At 46.9% G+C, this 25,978-nt stretch overlaps 1 long non-coding RNA gene across 2 annotated transcripts; it reads right to left on the reverse strand.

Annotated features, from left to right (window-relative positions):
• Positions 1-250: 250 nt before the first annotated feature.
• On the reverse strand, positions 251-24,666 carry LOC134338286 (uncharacterized). 2 transcript variants are annotated; one of them, XR_010016193.1, is made up of 3 exons: positions 24,391-24,666; positions 10,196-10,310; positions 251-8,322 (listed from the first exon to the last, which is right to left on the reverse strand). It is a non-coding gene; the product is annotated as an uncharacterized LOC134338286 (long non-coding RNA). The 2 variants fall into 2 exon arrangements; XR_010016194.1 differs by lacking the exon at positions 24,391-24,666 and adding an exon at positions 23,512-24,357.
• Between the last annotated feature and the right edge of the window lie 1,312 nt (positions 24,667-25,978).

A 25,978-nucleotide genomic window follows, 5' to 3' on the forward strand; every position in this document is an offset into this window, starting at 1 on the left:
TCTTTTTCTCTGTCTCCTTTTTCTCCCTCTGCCCTTCTCACTATACCCCTTGCCCATCCTCTGGGTTCCCCCCCCTCCCCCTTTTCCTTCTCCCTGGGCCTCCTGTCCCATGATCGTCTCACATCCCTTTTGCCAATCACCTGTCCAGCTCTTGGCTCCATACCTCCCCCTCCTGTCTTCTCCTATCATTTCGGATCTCCCCCTCCCCCTCCCACTTTCAAATCTCCGACTAGCTCTTCTTTCAGTTAGTCCTGACGAAGGGTCTCGGCCTGAAACATCGACTGTATCTCTTCCTAGAGATGCTGCCTGGCCTGCTGCGTTCACCAGCAACTTTGATGTGTGTTGCAACATAACCTCCTGTCCTTTGAAATCAATGCCTCGACTAATAAAAGCAAGCATTCAATAAGCCTTTTTAACTACCTGATCGATCGGTGCAGACACTTTCAAGGATCTATGAACTTGGATCCCAAGATCTCTCTGCTCAGCAACACTGTCAAGGACCTTGCCCTGAACAGAGAACTGTCTCCTTGCATTTGCCATACCGAGGCACACAACCTCACATTTATCTGGGTTAAGCTCCATCTGCCATTTCTCAGCCCATATCTGCAACTGGTCTACAGTAATCTACACTCTCCACAACTCCACCAATCTTGGTATCATCAAATCATAGAGAAGCACAGCACATAAACAGGCCCTTCAGCCCATTTAGTCCGTGGTGAAAACATTAAAACTGCCTATTCCCATTGACCTGCACTGGGACCATAGCCCTCCGTATCCCTACTATCCAAGGACATATCCAAACTTCTCTTCAATATTGGAATCAAGCTCACATGAACCACTTGTGCTGGCAGCTCACTCCACACTCACGACCCTCTGAGTGAAGAAGTTTCCCCTCACGTTCCCCTCAAACTTCTCACCTTTCAACCTTATTCCAAAACCTCTGGTTGTTGTCCCCCCAATCTCAGTGGAAAATGCCTGCTTGCATTTACCCGATCTGTGCCAGTGATAACTTTCTGTAGCTCTATCAAATCTCACAATCCACTGTGTTCTACAGAATACAATCCCAATCTATTAAATCTTTCCTCAGAACTCATGCCCTCCAGACCTGGCAACATCCTTGTAAATTTTCTCTGCACTCTTACAACCTTGTTTAATCTTTCCTGTAGGTAGGTGAACAAAACTGTGCACAATACTCCAATTAGATCTAACAAACATCTTATACAGCTTCAACATAACATCCCATCCCCTGAACTCAATACACTGATTATGAAGGCAATGTGCCAAAAGATTTCTTTACAACCCTATCTACCTGTGACGCCACTTTGAAAGAATTATTGACTTGTATTCCCATATCCTTTTGTTCTACCACAATCCTCAGTACCCGACCGTTCACTGTGTAAGACCGACCCTGCTTGGTTCTACTGAAGTGCAAAATCTCACACTTGTTTGCATTAAATTCCATTTGCTGTCTTTTAGCTCATTCTTCCAGCTGATCAGATCCCTCTGCAAGCAATGATAGCCTACCTCACTACCCACAACACCATCAATCGAGGTGTCATCTGTAAATTTGCTGATCCAATAAACAACACTATCATCCAGATCATTGGTACAGATGACAAACAACAGAGAATGCAGCCCTGATTCCTGCAGCGCACCATTAGTTACAAGCCTCCAGTCAGAGAGGCAGAACTCTACTACTACTCTCTGGTTTCTCCCACAAAGCCAATCTCTAATTCAATTTACTAATTCACCCTGAATGCCGAGCGACTGAACCTTCTTGACCAGCCTCCCATTCAGGGCCTTGTCAAATGCCTTCCTCAAGTCCATACAGACAACATCTGCTGCCTTGCTTTCATTCACTTTCCTGGTAACTTCTATAAAATTGACTGGACATGACTTACCACACATGAAGCCATGCTGACTATCCTTAATCAGTCCTTGTCTACCCAAATACATTATACATCCAGTTCCTTAGAACACCTTCCAATAACTTTCTCACAACTGATGTCAGACTGACCGACCTTTAATTTCCTGGTTTAAGTTTCGAGCTTTTATTTAAACAGGAGAATAACATTGTCTATCCTCCAATCCAACAGTACCTCTCCTGTCACAAAGATATTTTAAATGTCTCTTTAGGACCCCAGGAATTTCTACACTTGCCTCCCATCGGGTCTGGAGGAATACCTTGTCAGCACCTGGGGATTTATCCCCCCTGACTTATCTCAGGGTAGCAAACACCTCTTCCTCTGCAACCTGTACAGGGTCCATGAGTTGATGCTGCTTTGCCTCACTTCCATAAACTCTGTATCAGCCTCCCGAAGAAATACAGATGCAAAGAATTCATTTCAGATCTCCTCCATCTGTTTTAACTCCACACAAGGATTATCATTCTGGTCTTCCAGAGAACCAATTTCTCCCTTGCAATCCTTTTGCCCCTCACATATCTGTAGTATTCCTTAGGATTCTCCTTCACTTTGTCTGTGAGAGCAATGTCATGCCTTCTTTAAGCCTTCCTGACTTCTTTCTGAAGTGTTCTCTTGCATTTCTTGTCCACGATAAGCACTTTGTTTGATCCTACTTGCGTTTACCTGTTATGCATCCCTTTTTAAAATCTTAACCAGAGCCTCAATGTCGCTTGAAAATCAAGGTTCCCTATACCTGTTTCTTTTTACCTTTTATTCTGACAGCACATACAGGCTTTGTAATCTCAAAATGTCATTTTTGAAGGCCTCCCACTTTCCAAGTAGACATTTGCCAGAAAACAGCCTGTCCCAAACTACACTTGCCAGATCAGTTCTGATACCATCAAAACTGGCCTTTCTCCAATTTAGAATATCAAGCCATGGCCCAGACCTATCTTTTTGCATATTTACTTTGAAACTAGTGGCATTGTGGTGAGATGAGAATACACATAAAATTAAGATGTTTGCTGGCCTGGGTTAGCATCAGTGACATCAGCAAGTGGTCTGCCACCTGCCCTCAGGGGAAGGAGAGATAAGGAACAATGGAGCAGCGTCTGGAGATGTGTAATGAAGGGACGGGGGAGAGAGAGCTGTCTGGAGCGGCTCCCCCCTTTGAACCTTGAACTGTTTGAAGTGATGGACAGGCGATACCCCAGCAGGGGGATAAAAAGGGGCCGGTTCGCTAAGGGAAAACACACACGCCACCCGAGGTAACGGGACCCTGGAAGCGGTGCGCCTCTCACGAGTCGGTGGGAAGTATCAGACAACGGCCAGGGTGGAAAGGTACGATCAGCGGGAACCTGGTGTGTGTCCGCCCTTGCCTGGGTGCCGGGTTCACTGCAGAGGATCGACCGCATCTGGAGGAGGGGTCACAGTCGGTGACCTCAGGTGACATCACCAAGGACCTGCCCAAAAGCTGCTTGTGAGCCGTATCGCCGGTCAGTGAGTGAAGCCGTGTCTGAATGATCAGTTGTTCCTGTTCTCTCTCTCTCTCCCTCCACGTTGTCCATCGTCATGGCAACGATTACTGCGAACTTGACTACTAAACTGGACTGAACTTTGAGTCACTTTGAAATTTGGTCATTTACCCCAAGACAACGATAGAGCTTGATTGATGCTGTTATCTTAATTCTGTGCACATGTGTGTTTATCATTGCTAAACTGTTGCATTTATTATCCTTTCGATTACTGTGTTGCTTGTTTCTTTAATAAAACTTTCTTAGTTCTAGTACTCCAGACTCCAACTGAGTGATCCATTTCTGCTGGTTTGGCAACCCAGTTATGGGGTACGTATCAGTGGCCACTAGATGCAAAATATTTCCCTACACAAGCATCTGTCAGCGGTCCTGCCTCATTCCCTAACAGCTGATCCAGTATCGTACACACCCTTGTTGAAAATTCTACAAGCTGATGAAGGAAATTTTCCTGAACACATTTGACATCTGGTCCTTTTGCAGTATTAGAATCCCAATCAATATGTGGAAAGGTAAAACCACCTACGATAGAAACCCTATGTTTCTTGCAACAGTCTGCGATCCCTTTACAGATTTGTTCCTCTAAAACCCTAAGAGCGTTGGGTGGTCTGTAACATATCCCATTAACGAGGTCATACCTTTCTTATTTCTCAGTTCCACACATAACACCTCACTAGTCGTGTTCTCCGGTCTGTCCTGATGAATCTCTGTCGTGACATTTCCCCTGACTAGTAACACCACCCCTCCCGCTTTAATCCCTCCCACTCTGTCACGTCTAAAACAACAGAATCCCGGAATACTGAGCTGCCAGTCCTACCCCTCCTACAACCAAGTCTCACTAATGGCTACAACGTCATAATTCCAGGTGTTGATCCTGGAATCTGCCCTGAGCTCATCTGCCTTTCCTACGATACTTCCTGCATTGAAATATACACAGCTCAGGACAATAGTCGCACCATGTTCAACCTTTAGATTCCTGACTTTGTCTGAGGTCTTACCAACATCTGCCTCCACAACCTGTCCACTAACTTCTGGCACTCTGATTCCCATCCCCCTGCAACTCTAGTTCAAACCCCACCATGCAGCATTAACAAAACTTCCCACTGGGATATTAGTCCCCTCCAGTTCAGGTGTAAGCCCTCCGTTCTGTACAGGTCCCATTTTCCCTGGAAGAGAGCCTACAGCAACTCCTTCGCCATATGTAATCTTCAGAGTTCTGGCCTCACTAGCACATGGCACGGGTAGCCATCCTGAGATCAAATTCTGGAGGTCCTGCCCTTTAACTTAGCACCCAACTCCCTGAACTCTCTATGAAAACCTCATCACTTCTCCTACCCATGTCATCGGTACCTACATGGACCACGACCTCTAGCTGTTCACCCTCCCACACAAGAATGCCGAATACTCGATCCAAGGTGAGACGGAGCCTGGCCCCTGGGAGGCAGCATACCATTCGGGAATCTCGTTCTTGCTCACAGAACCTGCTGTTCATTCCTAGCTAATGAATCCCCTATCACCACAGGGTGCCTCTTCTCTCCCATTCCCTTCTCAGTCAGAGCCAGGCTCAGTGCTAGAGATCTGACCACTGTGACTTTCCTCTGTTAGGTCATCCCCCGACAGTATCCAAAGTGATAGACCTGTTGTTGATTGGGATGGCCACTGGGGTACTCTGCACTGGCTCCTTCACACCCTTCCCCTTCCAATTTCCCATGTCCTGCACCTTGAGTGTAACTGCCTCTCTATATGTCTTATCTATCACCCCTTTAACCTCCCAAATGATCCGGAGTTCATCCAGTTCCAGCTCCAACTCCTTAATGTGGATTGTTGGAAGCTGGAGCTGGATGCATTTCCCACAGTTGTAGGTCTCCCTGCCTTCGCCACATCCACAAGAGGAGCATTCAACTATGTTGCCTCCCATCTCTACTGCCCTAACTGAGCAGATATAAAGAAGGGAAGGCAATGAAAACAAGAACTTGAGAGAATGAAACTGAGAGATTTTATTCCTTTTTCGCTTTCTCTGACTGGAGCTCCCCTTCGCTGGACTTCTGATAGCAAAAGCGTTAAGATCACCATTCTGACTCTGTCCACTCAGACGACAAACATCTACAAACTTACCAACCTCCCCACCCATCTACATTTCCATCCAGGTCATTTCATACATGACAAACAGCAGAGGTCCCAGCACAGGTCCCTGTGGAACTCCACTAATCACAGACCTCCAGTTTGAAAACATCCCTTACACCACTATCCCGTCTTCCATCCTCAGTCAGGGTCTTTTTACACTTGCACTCCCTTAGCTCTTCCGACACCTTCCAACCCTATGTCACCCCTTTCTAATGATTTGATTTCATTTTTTACCAACAAAGCAACACCGCCTGCTCTGCCTTCCTTCCGATGCAATGTGTCTCCTCGGACATTAAGCTCTCAGCTGTGATCTTCTTTCAACCATCATTCAGTCATGCCCACGACATCATACCTGCCAATCTGTAACTGTGCTGCAAGTTCATCTACCTATTCCACATACTGCACACGTTAAAAATTAACACCTTCAGTCCATGCACATGAGGTACATGAAGAGTGCAATGGTCGGCACAATGCAACGTATGCCCCATGACTTGACCTGGGTTGGGTTGTAGTGGGTGAAGTCTGCCTCGATTGTGCTCATCAGCCTACTGTCACCACACTTACGACTGTCCTGGAGAACGAATGCTCAAGGCATTTCAGACCCTGTGAGAGAGGAAGATCGGAGGCAAACAAAGTAAGTCTCTGCTCAACCAGATTTAGGCACGCTGGTCTTTGTCACTTGGAAGATAAGCTGGCACTTTCCAAAGAAGATGAGGTGTGTGGATTGGGATATGGGAGAAAGTGTGCTCATTGGGATACAGGAGAAGGTGTGTGGACTGGGATATGGGAGCAAGTGTGCGGACTGAGACGGAGGAGAAGATGTGTGTACTGGGACATGGGAGAAGGTGTGTGGATTGGGATATGGGAGAAGGTGTGCGGACTGAGATATGGGAGCAAGTGTGCGGACTGAGACGGAGGAGAAGATGTGTGTACTGGGACATGGGAGAAGGTGTGTGAGCCTTACAATGTCAATTGGGAGCTGGCATCCCCCAGAGTGGGAACTGAAGGCTGGGGAATCAGCAACAGATACTCAAATAAGGCTTTGTTTTTTAGCTATAAACATTTCATTAAATAACCAAATGACAGAAGGAGGACAACTTACACAAAAGGTGATTGATGTCAGGAATAGAGTTTATCAACTTCCCTGTGGTAGAAAAATCTCATTCCTGGCATCAATTACACAGTTTATAAAACAACTTGTACCACACTGAGAGCAAGCAGCAGGTATTTCTGCTGTTTGGAGAGGAGGCCCTGGTTCATGGAGTTTGGCCCAGCTTGTGGAAAGGAGAGGGTTACATCTCTCTGTACATTTATCTATACGATATAAAAAATGCTTGTGTACTCATCACAACATTCAGAATTCAATCGGATTTGTTGCAAAATAAAAATTAGTCATTCTGAATTCCAATGAGGAGATTTCCTGCTGGAAGTCAGTCTGTCTAGGGCCTTTGGGTCTGGGTGCATCCTGTCTAATTTATTTGCCCTGCACTGACTCCAATCTGCAGCACAACAGGAGGAGAGTTTTTAATTCTTGCTCTTTGTTTGGTTCACTTTGTGGACTTGTTTTCTTAATTTTCCTTATTGCTGGGAAAATCATCAAATTACTGGATGGATGACACTGTAGTATTGGAAATTACGCCAGTACTGATTTTCATTCCAAGTTACCTGGCATACAAATATATCCTCGTCCCCCCAGTTTTCACTAATTACCATGAATGCTGCTTCTAGTTACCGACCACTCTGCCATTAGACAAAACCTGTCCTGTACTCTACTGAAATCTCTCATGGGTTAGGGTTGTATAGTTTATACATTTTTTGATAATAAATGTAAATTTGAATACTTTGATTTTGATCACCTGATTAATCTCTTGAAAGTTCACTGCCTAAAACATTTGCAGCAGCTGGAACAGCAGAGGGGAGGAGCCTGCAGGTATTAAAACTTAAAAAATACATATTATTGGCTAAGTGCCTGGCACTTCAGGCAATAAAGGGCATGGTAAAGTGGAGTGGCCATTTTGGAGTGGTCATTCTGACTGTGGCCAGTGTGAAATTTGAAAGCTGAGCCTTTGGCTCAAGAGGCTTCATCAAGAAGGGACAGGTGAGTAACAGGTAAGAACTGCTAAGGTTTTAATTTTTGTGTCGGCTTGTGACCTTTGACTTAGCATAAAGAAAATGGCAGTCAGGGCAGTGGTGATACATGGTGAAGTTCAATATATGGTGAAGGAGCTGGTGCAGAAGGGAGGTCTTCAGACTTATGAATCATTGGTCTGTGTTCCAGGGTAGACAAGAGCTGTACAAACAAGAATGTTTGCATCTGAACTGGATGGGAACAAATATCCTCACGGGACATTTGCTGGTGGTACATGTAGGGAGACCAGACATCCGGCTTTAGGCCGGACTGTCCGGCTTTTGCACACCCTGTCCTCTGTCCGGCGCCCACCCTGTCCTCTGTCCGGCGCCCACCCTGTCCTCTGTCCAGCGCCCACCCTGTCCTCTGTCCGGCGCCACCTCGAGCCAGATGTTAATTTGTCCTTTTTTGGGTCTGACTAAAAAACTTATATAAATTACCTCAGCTATACTTAAAACAGTGGGAACTGAAACCTATAACAACCCTTAACGTATTTTTATTTTATGTAGTTGCCGTTGTCAACACTGCTGATGCGCAGTGTACGAGTCACGTCAGCACGTCCGAGAGGATCAGTCTGTCCACGGCCGCTGCCGCAGTGCAGAGTGGTTGACTTCTTTGTTCTTGTTTCAAGCCCCTAAAGAAATGCCGAAAAGAAAGACTATATTTAACCATGAATGGGCCAAAGAATTTGGATTTATTGCTAAAAGCAGAAAAGATACCTTTGATGTTTTTTGTACACTATGCCATTGTGATGTGGAGTTTGGCAGTAAGGGAAAAAGTGCAGTTGAAAAACACGCTACCACAGATAAACATAAAGTTAACACTCGTACTGCTGGTACGTCATCATTGTTAGCATTCTTCTCCGCAGCTCGATCAACTCAAGATGACAAAATCTTGGCTGCAGAACTGTGTAAAGTGTACCATGCTGTGAAGTGTTAGTCAAGTGAAGTCATACAGAAGTGTTGATTGTGGAGTAAAAGTTGACAAAGAAATACAGCTTGTCACACCAGACAGTCAGCCATTCTTGTCTGGTATGTAATGTCAGGATTGGTCTCCTTTCGGATTAACCGGGTCACGGATTGAACATTCCTGACTCGACCCTTGTTTTTTTTTTATGAGGCTGAGCGGCTAGCTCGATGCTCAACCCGGAACGGATGGAAAGTGTATTTGGGGGTGAGGGGGGGTGGAGCGACTGGGTTCAAACTCGGGAGCCTTCGCTTCGAAGTCCGGCACTGATGCCACTGCACCACCAGCCGTCCCAGAAATGTACAGTGACTCATTGATAGTGAAAGGTGCAACATGTGGGGAAACTAAAGCAAAAGCTCTGTGTGAAAATATTCCAGCTCCGTATTCTCTACAAAAGCATGTGGACTATATCAAAGAACATGGCTTGCCCTTTTCAGTAGCAACTGATGCTTCAAACAGTGTTTCCCAATACTTCTGAGATACTTTCATTTTGAGAAGGGAGTGCAACATGTGTTACTTGACTTTTACAGTGATAACAATGAATCATCAGGGGACATAACAAATCAGCTACACGTTAAACTAGAGACGGCAGATCTGGATCTGAATAAAGTGTCCGCATACACTGCTGAAAATGCAGGTGTAAACTATGGAAAACACAACAGTGTTTATCAAAAACTGAAAATGGCTCCAGAGAACATTATTGCTGCAAATTGTCTGGCCCATATTTTGTACAATGCAACAAGATTTGCTACAGGAAAACTGGAAATTGATATTGAAAATATTCTGCTCAAAGTATACAACCATTTCAGCATCTCAGCTAAACAAACAGCAGAATTAAAGGAATTCTGTGAATTCGTGAATGTTGATAATTGTAAACTGTTTCGGCATGTTGTGACTAGATGGCTCTCTCTTATGCCGTCTATTGACAGAATACTTAAATGCTGGGAGGTCCTAAAAAGTTATTTTCAGAGTCTAGGTGAGGAGGAGTGCCCCAAGGTACTCTGGAGGTGGTTTGGAGATGAAGGAAATGCCTGTGAATCGTCAGAGATCTATTTCTTCTTCCTCAGTCACACTCTTAAATTGTTCTCAGACGCTAGTAAAGTACTAGAAGCCAAGTCATTCAGCATAATGTCAGTATTTAAGCTAATGGCTGAACTGAAAAGCAAACTTGAGAGAAGAGTAAAGGACTGTTTTTTGGCTTTGCAGTGAACACCAAGCTTAGTCAGCTTACCCCTGATGTGTCCAAGAAAAGTGAGGCAGACTTCATTGTTTTCTATGAAAGACTCATAAAGAACTTATAAAGCGACAGGTATGACTTCTCTGAAAACAGCTTTCATAATCAAAATTGAGCCTAACAAGTGCCTTTTGGAGAATTCTGTGATGCAGTCAAGGCCTGTAACCTTCAAGATATTGAAATGGTTGAATTATATGAAGAGTATAGGATTGTGGAGGCAATTATCAAGTCTCCTGAGATGGTAGATAGCCACAGTGAAGAACGTTATCTCAAGCTGTTCAGTAAATCTGAGATCTCTTTTACAAACCTGAAGAAGGTGAGTGCTTATATCTTCTCCATTCCATGCAGCAATGCTCACACAAAACGAGTTTTTCAATCAACACACACAAAATGCTGGTGGAACACAGCAGGCCAGGCAGCATCTATAGGAAGAAGTACAGTCAATGTTTCAGGCCGAGACCCTTTGTCAGGACTAAATAAAAGAAGAGCTAGTAAGAGATTTGTAAGTGGGAGGGGGAGGGAGAGATCCGAAATGATAAGAGAAGACAGGATGGGGAGGGATGAAGCTAAGAGCTGGACAGTTAATTGGCAAAAGGGATACAGAGCTGGAGAAGGGGGAGGATCATGGGACAGGAGGCCTGGGGAGAAAGAAAGGGGGAGGGGAGCCCAGAGGAAGATTGAGAGGAGGCAAGGAGTGATAGTGAGAGGGACAGAGAGAGAAAGGAAAAAAAAGGGGGAGGAGAAATAATAAATAAATAAATAAATAAGGGATGGGGTGTGAAGGGGAGGAGGGGCAGTAATGAAAGTTTGAGAAGTCAATGTTCATGCCATCAGGTTGGAGGCTATCCAGATGAAATATGAGGTGTTGTTCTTCCAACCTGAGTGTGGCTTCATCTTGACAGTAGAGGAGGCCGTGGATAGACATATCAGAATGGGAATGGGACGTGGAATTAAAATGTGTGGCCACTGGGAGATCCAGTTTTCTCTGGCGGACAGAGCATAGGTGTTCAGCGAAATGGTCTCCCAGTCTGCGTCGGGTCTCGCCAATATATAGAAGGCCACACCGAGAGCACCAGACACAGTATATAACCCCAGCCAACTCACAGGTGAAGTGTTGCCTCACCTGGAAGGACTATCTGGGGCCCTGAATGGTGGTAAGGGAAGAAGTGTAAGGGCAGGTGTAGCACGTGTTCCACTTACAAGGATAAGTGCCGGGAGGGAGATTGGTGGGAAGGGATGCGGGGGATGAATGGACCAGAGAGTAGCGCAGGGAGCGATCCCTGCGGAAAACAGTGGGGGGAGGGAAAGACGTGCTTAGTGGTGGGTCCCACTGGAGGTGGCGGAAGTTATAGATGTTACGTACCCCGTAACTGGGTTGCCAAACCAGCAGAAATGGACCACTCGTTGGAGTCTAGATTACTAGGATCTAATAAAGTTTTATTAAAGAAATAAGTACCACAGTACTCTAATCGTAAGTATATAAATGCAACAGGTTAGCAATGATAAAACACACATGCACACAGAAATAGGGTAATAGGAGTCAACCAAGCTCTGTCGCAGTCTAGGGGTAAAATGATCAGTTTTAAGTGACGCAGAGTTCAGTTCAGCTTAGTACAGTTTGCAGTAATCGCTGTTGTGCCATTGGAGAGACAGAGAGAGAGAGATGCAATTTGATTCAGACAGGCCTTTGATGTCTTCACAGGTGGTTTTGGGCGGACCCTTTTACGTCTTCTATCCCGCTGTTATCACTGACTGTGACCCCTCCGTTCCAGATACGACTGTTCTTCCGCGGTGAACCCGGCACCCAGGCAAGGGCAGACACACACACCAGGTTCCCACCGATCGTACCTTTACACCCTGTGAGCCTATGGTCGGTTCCCGCGAACCGGACCTCCAAACTCACACCAACTTGTGGGGGCACACCGCTCTTCCAGGGTCTCATTATCTCGTGATCTCGAGGGGATCTTAGACTGAAGCAAGGAGCAGTTGAAGATGTCAGCAAACACTCCAGCTAGATCGCTTGCACAGGCCCGGAGAACCCGTCCTGGGACGCCATCTGGGCCCGTCACCTTCCTTGGATCTATCTTCAGGAAGGCCCTTCTAACGTCCTCCTCGGTGACAATGAACCTCGATGCCACCATGTCCGGTTCATCCCGAGGGAGCGGGATGCTCCTGTTCTGTTCGAATCTTGCATAGAATACGTTGAGTTCGTCAGGAAGGGAAGCGCCAGTTATTGATATTCCCAGCATTTTCTTTGCGCCCAGTGATCTCATTTAGACCTTGCCATAGTCTACTGGCATCCCTTTGGTTAGCCTGGGCTTCCAACTTGGCTCGATATTGCCTCTTGGCGCCCTTGATGGCTTTCCGGAGTTCATGCCTGGATTCCGTGCAGCAACTGATATCCCCGGACCTAAATGCCGCAGCCCTAGCCTTTAAGGGGGACTTGACCTTTTAATTCATCCACGGTTTCTGGTTAGAGAACACCTGGATCGCCTTGCGAGACACACAGTCCTCCATGCATTTCCAAATAAAGTCCGTGACAGCTGAGGCATACTCATCGAGGTTAGCTGCCGAGTCCTTGAATACTAACCAGTCCACCGATTCAAAGCAGTCACGGAGGATCTCATCCATTTCCTCCGTCCAATGCGACACTACTTTTGACACCGTGACCTCCCGCTTCAGTTTCTGTTTGTAAGCCGGGAGGAGGAGTACGGCCTGATGGTCCAATTTTCCGAAGTGAGGTCGTGGGACGGAACGCTAGGTATCCTTGACTGCTGTGTAGCAATGGTCAAGTATATTCGGGCCTCTAGTGGGGCAGGAGACATGTTGGTATAACTTTGGCAGTGCCTTTCTGAGGTTGGCCTGGTTAAAGTCCCCGGCTGTAATGAGCAAAGCCTCCGGATACCTGGTCTCAATTTCACTGATGTTGGCATACAGTATGTTCAGAGCACACTCCACGTCCGCCTGGGGGGAGGATTGTAGACCGCTGTCAATATGACCGAGCTGAATTCCCGTGGCAGATAGTAGGGACGACACTTCATCGACAGGTGTTCCAGGTCCGGGCTGCAGGAGCTTGTCAGTGCCACTGTGTCTGAGCACTACCCAGTGTTGATCAGTAGGCAGGCAATACATCCCCTCGTCTTGCCTGAAGATGCCGTGCGGGTCATCCAATGGACTGAAAATCCCTCCGGTCGGATGGCACAGTCGGGGGTGGCAGTGGAGAGCCAGGTCTTGGTGAAGCAGAATACACAGCAGTTCTGCATCTCCCTGCAGTAGGTGAGTCTCCCTTTAAGATCATCGACTTTGTTCTCTATGGCTTGCACATTAGCTAGTAGGATGGTGGGCATAGGGGCCCTGAAGCCCCTCAGCTTCAATCTGACCAACAGCCCAGCTCTTTTCCCACGCTTCCTCGGTAAATAGTGCATCTTTCCAGGTTTCCATCAATGCAATGTGTTATTGTCAGCTCTTTGCGGTTGGCGGACGCATCCCGCGGGGAACAATCGGCGGGTCGCGTCGTCGGACGCTCCGGGTTGGGCCGAGTAACGAGGGAGGCTCCGCTGCCACTTCCAGCTGCCGAGGGCCCGGTCTGTCGATTGGGTTGGGCCCCGAAGCCGACACTTAATCCTGGAGGGCCGGTCTCCTGGCTGAAACAAGTCCGTAAACTGAGTCACAGTTGTGGAGGCCTCTGCTCCATTCGAGCCTGGGGCTCGATTTCAGTGGTTGGCGGCTGGGGCCTCACTTCCGGCAGCTGTGGATGGCCACTAACGGGGCTTTACGGTGGTCGCTCTGGGGAAGCGTCTGGGGCACCTTGAGGTCTCCGCCGTCCCTTCTGTGTGGTCGTCTGCTCCACAGAGGTGCTGGTCAGAATGGGCCGTGTCTCCAAGTGCTCTGGCACGGTCGCAGGTCGCGGGTCTCCAGGAATGTGGTGGGCCTTGTTGGTCGGGTCTAGGTGCGGTCTTGAGTTTAAGAAGCAATTCTTGCGCGGTGGTCTCCAGTTGGGTCAGTAGCTTCGCCAGGGTGTTGTTGATCGTTATCTTGCTAGATTGAAGGTTTAGAAGGGTTTCTTGGGTATAGGATAGTGGAGAAGGCAGTTTGCTTGGGAGAGCATGCGCAGAGTCGCCAGTTACCAGCGCCATCTTTAATCGCATAATCTTTAATCGTGTGTGTGTGTGTGTGTGTTTGTGTTTGTGTGTTTGTGTGTGTGTGTGTTTGTGTGTGTGTGTGTCTGTGTGTGTGTGTGTGTGTGTGTGTGTGTCTGTGTGTGTGTGTGTGTGTGTGTGTGTGTGTGTGTGTGTGTGTGTGTGTGTCTGTGTGTGTGCGTGTGTGTGTGTGTGTGTGTGTGTGTGTGTGTGTCTGTGTGTGTGTCTGTGTGTTTGTGTGTGTGTGTGTGTGTCTGTGTCTGTGTGTCTGTGTGTGTGTGTGTGTGTGTGAGTGTGTGCGAGAGCAGGTGGAGGATGGAGTGAGGGAAGGTGGTCCTCAGAGAGAAAGGAATGCTGGGTGAGGTGGTGGGACAGCCAGTTAGGAACGTGACAGCCAGTACTTACACTCAGTGCCTTGGCTATGAAGACAAGCAAAATGACTTCTTCCCCATCCTCTCCACTTGTGTCAGGGAGCACTGGACTTGCATCTCATCGTCCCTCTGTATGTCAATACTCCTGAGGTCTGTGCCATTTACTCTGTAAATTCTGTCATAATTTGGACTACAAAATGCATTACCTCACACTTGTCTGTCCCCTTAGGCAGCAGGATGCGTGAGACAGGAAGGATCGCTGAAAAAGGCTCCAGGAGAGTCCACCCTGAATTTGGTGAGTAGAATATTCCGGTGTGTCAAGGTAAGATCGCGGAAATTTCAGAAAAATGGGAAAAAAGAACCAAAAATCGGGTCAAGAAGTGGCCGAAAGAAGGAACATTTGATGTAAGTTTATGTGAGGAAATGGAGGCGCTGATTAAAAATTATAAACGAAGAGACAAATCTAAAAAAAGGGAGGAAAAAAAAACAGGAGATAGAAGTGTTAAAACTCTTTAGGATGGAGGGAGAAAGATTGAGAAAGAAAGGACGAATATCAGTAGCAAGTAAAGAAGACACTGAGAAACAAGAAAAGCAGTTTGGTAAATCACAGGAGAAACCAAATAAAGAGCCGACTCTATACCCAGACCTGAGAAATCTAGAAACTCCTCCCCCTTATTACGAGAAGGAGACTCTTAAACAGTGCCCTGTATTAACAGGAGAACTAGAACTGGAGGGAAAGTTTAAAGTCTGGGAGACCGAGGAGGAAAGAAGGAAATGTGAGGAGGAGAGAGGGGCACTGTGGAAGGAGATGCAGGAAGATAAGAAAAAAGTAGAACGAGAAAATAAGATAATAAGAGAACGTATCAAAGAGTTGCAGGAATTGAGGCTGAGGAAAAATCAGGAGGAATTCCTGTTACAGGAACACGACACTGAACAGGCGGAAAAAGAAGATGATTTATCAGGAGAGCAAGAGTCAAGTAATGAGTATGAGGGTATAAGAGAGTGCAGACAGGGGATAGAAGAGGAGTTCCTTGAAGGGGAAAAAAGAGAGAGTGGAAAGGGAGATAAGAGAAGCGGAGAAAGAGTATAGGAGATTACAGCGGAAATTGGATTTCCCACTGGGTTTCCAACAACAGTTTGAGGAATTCGCGAGGACTCGAGCAAATGTTAGTCGGAATCAGAAAGAGAGGGCTCTAAGGAGAAGTCAAGAGAAAATAGGAAAACAAGGGAGAGAGCAAACCCCAGAGAGATTTGTGTGGCAGCCAGTAAGAACGAGGTCAGAAGGGGACGAGGAGTGATGCCATTGTTAGTAAAAGGGTCAGGACAAGTACAGTATGTTCCTTAGGGCTCCCAGGACCTGGAAGTGCTGAAAAACACCCTGCCTAGCTTACATGAAGGAGCAGAGAAGTGGATTAGAGCCTTTGAAGAAGAAACTACGGGACGGTTATTGGCTATGGGAAATTTGAAGGCACTGCTGATAAGGTTGATGGGAACCTCCAAATTAAAAGAGTTGATGGAAACGGCTGGACTACTAAATGCGTTCAGCCCAATGACTGACGGGACCAGCTTTGACCAAGTGAGGCAGAGGGTATGGCAGGCCCTCAGGAAGTTTTACCCACCCCAAAGCTTTGAAAGGGGATCCGCTGGGGGACACTAGGAATCCAGCAGCCTATGTAGAAAATCAGTTGAAAAGGTGGAGGCTGGAGACTGAGCAAGAAGTGGAAGACAACTCGTTTATGACCATACTGTTCCGAACCGCCGTTTTGGAAGCAATGCCTCTGCAAGTTAAATCTAAATTGGAGTAAGTGGTCGGACTGACATCAATGAACTCACAAGAATTTAGAGACCACGTAATTCATGCAGTTGAGAAATATCGGAAAGACAAACGGAAGCTGATTGAGCAGCAGGAAGAGGTGCAAAGAAAGCTAATGCAAATGCAGCTTGAAGAACTCAAAAAGAAGGAAAAAGAGAAGGGAAAAAAGATGCTGCCAGTAGCACCCGATTTGAGTGCAACCATTGAAATGAATGAAACACCACTGTATGGAGGAACCGGTCGCGCTGTCAGACAGGGGCCAGAAAACCCCATGCCAATAATAAACGTCTTTGGAGAAGCATTCCCATGAATGCCCCATCAGGAACAGAGTAAATTTAAACAGCAGCCCTGACAGGAATGGAAATCCCAAGGAGGGGGACAGAGAGGTTATGGACAAAGAGGGCTAGTGAGGAGTCAAGGGGAGAGAGAGATAGAGAGACTGTGCTGGGGGTGTAACCAGCCACGACATATGAGAAGAGACTGTCCACTCAGGTTATGGCCCGTTACGTACCAACAGGGGCCGATGAGAAGGGAACCGCAGGTCAGTCAAGGACCAGCCCCCACAGGCTCAAGCGGATCCGTGAACCCCTATGCAAGATGCTTGGGGTGCCCAGAGAACCCAGGTGGGAAGGGACATTACCCAGTGATAACAAGGGAGGCGGAAGAGGAACCCATTGTTCAGGTTATGTTAGAAGGGCAATTGACACCCATGATGATAGACACCGGAACCACGTATACCTGTGCACAGCCACAGTATGCCATTCACCTTCCCATGTCAGGAAAATTTATTAAGACTGTGGGGTTCTCAGGGAAAACACAATTAACACAATATACAGCTCCAGTACGGTTGGGGATGGGCAGTAAAAGAATAGTTCTGCCAGTATTAGTGTCCAAAGGAACCCCAATCAATTTGCGAGGCAGAGATGCACTATGAAAACTAGAATTAAAATTAGAATGCACTAGAAATGAGTTGAGTGTGGAAAGAGCAAGAAAGCTAATGTTTTCTGGATAGGAGACATAGAAGATCAGATCTGGGAAACCTGGGGAAAATGGAAAAAGGGCGTGCAGGCCATATTGCCCAAGGCGGAAGCACCTAAGTCTGAGTTACATTGCACAGTAATTTTTGACCAGACTCAGAGTAAGGAGTTAGAGGAGAGATGGCACGGGGGGGGCGGGGGGCCCATGTACCTGGCAGCACCTAAGCGGAGAGACTATAATAATTGGAAAGCAAGGGGCAGCCCTACAAGTCAGGTGGAATACCTTTTTGGAGAAATGGTATAGAATACTGGAGGCTTTGCCCCACATAACGTTGCTGGTGAATGAAGGATACCAGTCTAGAGAGCTAGGACCCTTAGTAAAACGCACTGGAACCGTAATGGTTTGGAGGAAAATCATGCAGGAGGTATGGGCATGGGGAGACAACAACGACATTAAAATAATGGTAGATGTAGATATGACAGGAACTATAAAGGAGGTCGAAGTAATTCCTCAGTGGCACATGTTACTATTGGAAAAGGAGAAAGGTCAGGGAAAAGATAACAGGCTGGATAGGTTACCATCTATTCTGTGGTCGCAACATGACACGGACGTAGGGAGAATAAAAACAGCAAGTCCGGTAGAAATAAAACTGAAAAAGGGAGCAGTTCCACCTTGGAGACCACAATACCCTATAAGACCAGAAGCAGAGGAGGGAATAGTGCCCACGATACAGGGGTTGCTCGAAGCAGGCGCACTTAAGAGGATAGATAGTCCGTGTAATACTCCGCTGTTGCCCGTCTTAAAAGCGGACAAATCCAAATGGAGACTGGTACATGATTTACGAGCGGTAAATGAGGTAGTGGAGGACCGGCCAGCCGTAGTCCCCAACCCCCACACACGCTTTTGACTAACGTTCTGCCGGAATCAAGCTATTTTTCAGTGATTGACTTGTGTTCAGCTTTCTTCAGCATTCCCCTGGCCGATCAGTTTCAGTATTTATTTGCATTTACATATAGAGGTAACAAGTATACCTATACAAGAATGCTGCAAGGATTTAAGCACTCATCACACATTTTTAATCAAGTATTAAAGGCAGACTTAGAGGGTATACAATTGGAAAGTACATTAATACAGTATGTGGATGATTTGTTAATTTGCTCCGAAAGTGAGGAGCAGTGTGAACAGGATACCGTAACCCTTTTAGAAAGACTGGCGTATGGAGGACATAAGGTATCCAAAAAGAAGTTGCAATTCTGTAAGCAACAGGTAGAATACCTAGGTAGGGTAATCTCCAAGGGAATGAAGGCGATAGCGCTGAGTCAAATTAAGGCAATAGATAAAGCTCCTAAACCCCAGACAGTAAAGCAGATGATGACGTTTTTAGGATTAACAGGATACAGTTCAGATTGGATTGGGGAATATGCTGAAATCGTAATGCCATTAAGGAAAATAATGAAGGAGGCAGGACATACAAGTTTGAAAAGTGGCTTACAGTGGAATGAGGAGGCAAAAATAGCATTTAATACTATTAAACAGGAATTGCAGTCAGCCCCACCGTTAGCTTTGCCTGACTATGAAAAGGACTTTCATTTGTATGTATCCAACCGGCAGTAAGGCTATGTCGCAGCAGTTCTAACACAAGAGACAGGCACAGGAAAAGCAAAACAACCAATAGCATACTATAGTCCGAAACTGGATGAAGTGGCTCGGGGGTACCCACCCTGTTATCAGGGATTAGCAGCATTGTACTATGACTATGAAAAGGCATCATCCGTGACCATGGGCTACCCTGTGATCCTGTACACACACCACAAGGTAACAGAATTACTGGAAAGAGGTAAATCTGTGTTGACACCAGCCAGAATAACAGCATATCAGATGTTATTGACATTTCCAGATATAACTATACAGAGATGTACTACCAGTCATATAGCTGATTACGTCCCCTTGGGTCATGAAGGAGAACCCCATGACTGTGTAAGGGAGACAATGGCATTTGCCAAATTAAGAGCAGATTTACGATCTGAACCACTAGAAGATGAAGGTAAAAAGGTTTTGTTTGTAGCTGGCTCCTGTTATCGGGATTATGATGGAAATCACGCAGGTTTCTCAGTAGTGCAGCAGGATCAGACAAGCTTTAAGACTATTAGAATGGAAGTTTGCCCCCAACCGTGTTCTGCTCAATTAGCGGAAATCAAAGCCCTGACAGCAGCGTGCGAAATGATGGAAGGTGAGAAAGTAGACATTTATACTGATTCGGCATATGCGCATGGAGTGTGTCATTTGTTTGGGGCAGTGTGGAAACAGAGAGGATTTAAGAAGAGTAGTGGAGATCCCACACAGCACTGTCAGCAAATTTTAGATTTAATAACAGCGATGATGAAACCCAAAGCGCTGGCTCTCGTGAAGTGTCAGGCACATAAAAAAGGAAACGATGTAGTAACCGAGGGAGATCAAGCTGCAGAGGAAGCAGCCGGGAAAGCATCTAGATGTATGTTGGCCTTCATTGCGCCCCAGGTAAGCTTGGAGCCAGAACCTATGGTAGAAGACCTGATTGAAATACAAGGTAAGGCAACTTTGGCAGAGCAGACAATGTGGAGCCGAAGGGGGGCCAAGCAGAGCCCAGACGGCCTGTGGAGCATGGAGGACGGTTTATTGGTAGCACCCACCCCATTGTTGACTATCCTGATTTCAGAAGCGCATGGGATGAATCATTGTGCAAGGGGGGAAGTAATAAGGAAAATAAAAAAGGACGGTTTTTGGTCGCCTTATTTACAGGCTTCAGTAGACCATGTGCTGTCGCAGTGCGAGGTACGTGCACAGAATAATATTCGGAAAGGAATTACAACCCCAATGGGTCATATACCCATGCCCGAAGGGCCATTTAAACACTTAGTGATTGACTACTGTGACGAGAACACACATAGATAAGATGTTCGCTGTCCTGTGAGATCAACAGTTGGTCTGCCACCTGTCTTCAAGAGAGAGATAGGAACACAATGAAACAGCATCTGGAGATGTGTAATGAAGGGACGGGAGAGAGAGCGCTGTCTGGAGCGGCTCCCCCTTTGAACCCTGAACTGTTTGAAGTGATGGACAGGCGATACCCCAGCAGGGGGATAAAAAGGGACAGGTTCGCTAAGGTAGGACACACATGACACCCGTGGTAACGAGACCCTGGAAGCGGTGCGCCTCTCACGAGTCGGTGGGAAGTACCGGACAACGCATAGGGTGGAAAGGTACGATCAGCAGGAACCCGGTGTGTGTCCGCCCTTGCTTGGGTGCCGGGTTCACTGCAGAGGATCGACCGCATCTGGAGGAGGGGTCACAGTCGGTGACCTCAGGTGACATCACCAAGGACCTGCCCGAAAGCTGCTTGTGAGCCATATTGCCAGTCTGTGAGTGGAAGCCGTGTCTGAATGATCAGTCGTTCCCGTTCTCTCTCTCTCTCCCCCCACGTTGTCCATCGCCATGGCAACGATTACTGCGAACTGAACTAAATTGGACTGAACTTTGGTGTCACTTTGAAATTTGGTCATTTACCCCTAGACAACGATAGAGCTTGATTGATGCTGTTATCTTAATTCTGTGCACATGTGTGTTTATCATTGCTGAACTGTTGCATTTATTATCCTTTCGATTACTGTGTTGCTTGTTTCTTTAATAAAACTTTCTTAGTTCTAGTAATCCAGACTCCAACTGAGTGATCCATTTCTGCTGGTTTGGCAACCCAGTTACGGGGTACGTAACACTACGTAGACATGATAAGGACAGTAAGAGGGAAAAGATACATGTTAGTCGTAACTGACAGATTCAGTAGATGGGTAGAAGTGGTACCCTCGAAAGATCAAGGGGCAGGAACAGTGGTAAAATTCCTGACAAACAAAGTGATCCCAAGAGTCGGAATACCTACAGAAGTCAGCTCAGACAATGGTTCAGTGTTTATCCAAAAAGTGGTCAAATTAGTCTTGCAAGCACTAAGAATAAAGCAGAAGTTTGGATGTGTGTATCACCCTCAGTCGCAGGGCATGGTGGAAAGAATTAACGGGACTCTAAAAACAAAACTGAATAAAATTTGTGCGGGTACTAAACTGAACTGGATTGACGCGCTGCCGTTAGCGTTAATGAGTTACCACATGCAAACTAATCGAGTGACGTGTCTAACACCGCATGAAATGCTAACCGGAAGGCCCACGCCAGTGTCCCAGTGGAGAGGACCATACAAAGGGCCGAGCTTGGAACAATTGGAAGTAGAACTAAAACAACACATGCAGCAACTAACCATGATACATAAGTCTATCTCTGCACAGGAAAAACGGAAAGAGCCGGAGATCGTGCGAAGGGAAGGACCAATCAAGCCAGGAGATCAGGTCTATGTGCGAGCTTTTCGAAGAAAGTGGAACAAACCAAGAAGGGAAGGGCCTTTTACGGCAACCAAGGCGTCACCCACCGCAGTTCAAGTAGAGGGACGCTCCACCTGGTACCATCTCAATCACTGCACCAGAGCAGTCCCGCAGGTACAGTCAGGTGTGCAGCCCGAGTCTCTTATAGTGCAGGCCGCAACAAAACGCTTTCTGATGCTCCTGGAAATTGCTGAATCAAGCCCAGTGGAAAGAGAAACACCGATGACGCATTGTTACAGTTTACACGACATGCAAGATGTACAGGAGGGAAATGATAATGTGGCAGTAGACTGTAAAGGCTCCCGAGTCTTTTTTCCTGTCTCAGACACGAAGGGACAGGTTTTTGGCTCAGTGGCCTAGGAAGGTAGGGAGAGAACACCTCGAGTTCTAAGCACAAGAAATTATAGTTTGACCCAGATTTGGGAGTAAATTCTGGAGTTTATTTGAGCTTTTGTGTGTGTACTCGAAGTTTCCTCTCTCTATGTGAGACTTTGGAAGTCTCAAAGGAGGGATTATACTGGAAAACATTTTAACTCTGTTTTCTAAGTGTTTATTTTAAGTGTGTTTTTATTGCTTAATAGGTGTTTATTCAGATGTTGACCATGCCTTTACTATGCATTAAGTGTCTGTGTTACTATGGTATTTGGGATGTAACCATTGAATGAAACCTGTGTACTTTTAATCCCTCGAGAAAAACGAATGTAGCCAATTAAGGGAGATAAGAGTGATTGATTTATTAGTTAGAGTAAAAAACTTACAGAGGTATGCTAACCCAGAAGGGCTATAAAGAATGCTGTGTGAAAACGACATATGGGCAGTCAGTGACAGACTTACACAGCCTGATCCACTGTCTGTCTCAGCTTCACTTTGCAAATCGAAGTTTAAACATTTCTCGAAGAATCTTCGGCGCTTCCTTGTCATTTGTGAAACCACGACTCGCTCCGCTGTGAGACTGGTGGAGGTTGTTGCTGTGCCCACCTGGTCCACTTCCTGGAGCTGCCCTGCCGGAGAGCCGTGGCTTCAGTGCCGAGGTAGGGCGTGGCCCCCGGCACATCCACACGGGCCTCCCCAGCGGGACAGCAGGTCCAGGCCAATGGTGCAGGAATCCCGGATATCGGCAAGCCACACCTCGTACTCTGTTCTCCCCACTGCGATACGCGGCCGCCTCTTCCCTCTCATCGCCACACAGTCACAGTGACCACATGGCCCGTGTCGCCACACTGGTATCAGAGATCGCTCCATGGAACGCGGTGGGGCCAGCGCGGTGCTGGTTGAACGTGATTATCGAGCTCCTCCTCGTCAGTTTCCTCCTCTGCCTCGGTGACACAAGCCCAGGCTGGCGGTGTACATGGTGACACTGGAACGCCTTCGGGCACTGAAACTGCTTCTGCCCTCTCCACCTCTGCCAACGCCTCGGCCAGCGAGGACGGTGAGTCAAACAGTCAGTCAATGGTGGCAGATGAGAAAAGCTCGTTTATCTCAACTCGTTATTATTTCAACAGGCACAATAACAGACAGAGTGCAACAGCTCGGTGAGAACTAACTCAGTCACATACGGACGGGGAGGTGATTATCAGACACCTCGGTTACAATCAGGGTGACACACAAACACACAACTGTACAACCCGAGGTAAAATGTAACAATAAATGAACTTGGACATCTCACCATAATTTTACTGAACACACAGACCACATACACATTGTAAAACAGGAACGATAAGTAGCGCTGGCTACTAGGAATGCTGGTGCGTGCTGCCAACCACGCCCCGGACCGCCACTATATGCCCCCTTGTTTGGTGCCCTCAAAGGCAATGCCCCTAATCGCGCTTGACCGGTCAGCGGACATGACCCGAGCATTTGATGACACAAACGAGCTCTTTCCAGGACTACCCCCCTGGCACACCCCCTCGCCAACGCACCTGGAGCTATGACTACTGCCACTTCAGACCACCCTGTGGGTGCTGTGCACCAACAGTTGGTCGAAGGCGTGTGGCATCCGCTCGCCTTCTGCGCCGGTAACTCCATCTCCCCGAATGAACGACAGCAGGTTTGTCCGTCAGCTTCTCAGTCTCCATCTGGCTGTCCGCCATTTACGTTTTCTTCTAGAGGGCTGCCATTTCACAGTGTGTGTTGACCACGAACCCCTCGTACACGCAGAGGCGTATCTAAGTTATGGCAGGTATGGCACGTGCCCCTGAGCGGTTTCTGTTGAAGTCAGACAAGCCATCCTCGGACAGTGAAAAAAGACTTTTCTTCAGATGTATGATCTGTCTTCTACCCCGATCTCTGGAAACAGAGCAGCGCCGCACACCCACTGAAGTCTGTGCTCTCCGCGCTTTCAATGCCGTAACTGTAAAGGCATTTCCCCCAGATGCTCCAAATGCATCAGCGCTGTTTGCTCCTGCCTTTTGTAGGCTGTTGTTTGTGAAACCAGCTTCCTGGACTGCATTTTAAATGCAATGAATCAGGCTGCGGCTGCCGGCGGAACAGCTGCCACGCCACGTCTCCATGTCCTGAGCGTGAGCTCCCGGTCACATTTAACAAAACGATAAATTACGGACTTTAGGGTTGGAATGAGACAAACGCTGCTCTTTAAGTCTGCCGACTAACGTGGAAATGATTCTGCACATTGATGTAATGACAATTTCATTTGGACTGCATATTTTTGCTGTCTTTTGCACCATCTATTGAATGTAATTGTTTAATATATTTCTGATTGTAATTCATAGCTTTTAAACAAATTACGTATTGCAATATTCTGCTGCAATAAAACAACAAATTTCATGATTCTGATTTACCTTTGTGCTTGCACCGAATGCTCTGGCGCTGCGGCCACTGAGATCCACACAGATGTCGGGGTCACGCACCTCCGTTGATGTAAACAGCGACTAAATAAAACCTTTTCGCAATTCAGCACAACGGTTGAAGTTATACCTCCGGGGACAGCAACGGCCAGACAGCCCTAAAGTGGCTCCTTTAGTCTGATAGGCTACGTGGCACAAGTGTATAGGGAGCACGAATTCCCGGTGGTCCGGAGTGCGAAAACATTGCTGCCCCCTCGGTTCCAAATGTCCACTGCAACCGCCGTGATTTCAAACTCGACAAAACAGCAACTAGCCGGTACGTGAAACCGAACATTCAGAATTTTAATAATTATAAACAATAATGGGAGACCTTACTAATTAGCCCTTTCATATGTATGAATAAATTCAAACACTCCTTTCATACTCGAAACGGGTAGTCCTCGCTCTGGAAAAGATGGCAGATTTTAAAGATTCTTTTTCCAGACAGACATCTTCAACGCGAGTCGGCATGAATCAAGTTATCCGCTGGAGTTGAGAGTGGCATATTTCCCACCCCACACACACTCACACTATTCAACTTCCCATCTTTTGCGGCTCTAGGGAGGATAACATTACTGACACAAAGTGTCTGGGTTTCCAAAGTAAATACAGGTGTCCCCCGCTTTTCGAACGTTCGCTTTAGGAAACCTCACTGTTACGAAAGACCTACATTAGTATCCTGTTTTCGCTTTCAGGAGGTATTTTCACTGTTACGAAGAAAGGCAGCGCGTGATAAAAAGTCAGCGTGCGATAAAAGTCAGCGTGCACCCCGAGCAGCCGCTCTCCCCCGGATTCGGAATGGCATTGCTGAAACACGTTGCATTGAGCAGCCGTTAGCAAGATGAGTTCTATGGTGTCGGAAAAGCCTGAAAGAGTAAGGGTGTTACACTTAGCGTAAAAGTAGACACAATTAAGCGTTTCGATCGTGGTGAACGAAGCAAGGACAAAGTGAGTTTGGCTTGTAGAAGTTGACGAAGATGATGTTGAAGAGGTTTTGGCATCCCATGACCAAGAACTGATAGATGAAGAGCTGATGCAATTGGAAGAGGACAGGATAACAATCGAAACCGAATGCAGAAAGTGAAGCAACTGCGTGAGATTTCCGCCGCAATGATAAAGTACGACTTTAATTTTGAAAAGGTACGTAGGTTCAGGGGATATTTGCAGGATGGTTTGAGTGCTTACAAACAACTGTATGATAGAAAAATGCGCGAGGCTCAGCAATCAAGCAAGCCTTCCACATCAGCCACAGCAGACGACGAACCTCGACCTTCGACATCGAGGCGGGCAGTCATAGGAGAAAATGAGCGGCCTGCCCTGATTGACGATGAGATGACACCCCCATGTCCCACCACCCCAACACCCGGGCCCCGGACAGATACTATACCGATTCGCGAAGATCGGCAATCGCCTCTGATCTGCGCTGACATTTACGTGCCGGGCAGCACCTAATTAATTAGCATGTTTATTTCGACTTTTTTATTAACAATGTGCTGTGTGCCTCCCGGCCACCGCTGCGTTCTTCGCGGCAATGTATCGGGTC

The sequence above is a fragment of the Mobula hypostoma genome, chromosome 26 (genome assembly GCF_963921235.1).
Source record: "Mobula hypostoma chromosome 26, sMobHyp1.1, whole genome shotgun sequence".
NCBI classification, from domain to species: domain Eukaryota; kingdom Metazoa; phylum Chordata; class Chondrichthyes; order Myliobatiformes; family Myliobatidae; genus Mobula; species Mobula hypostoma.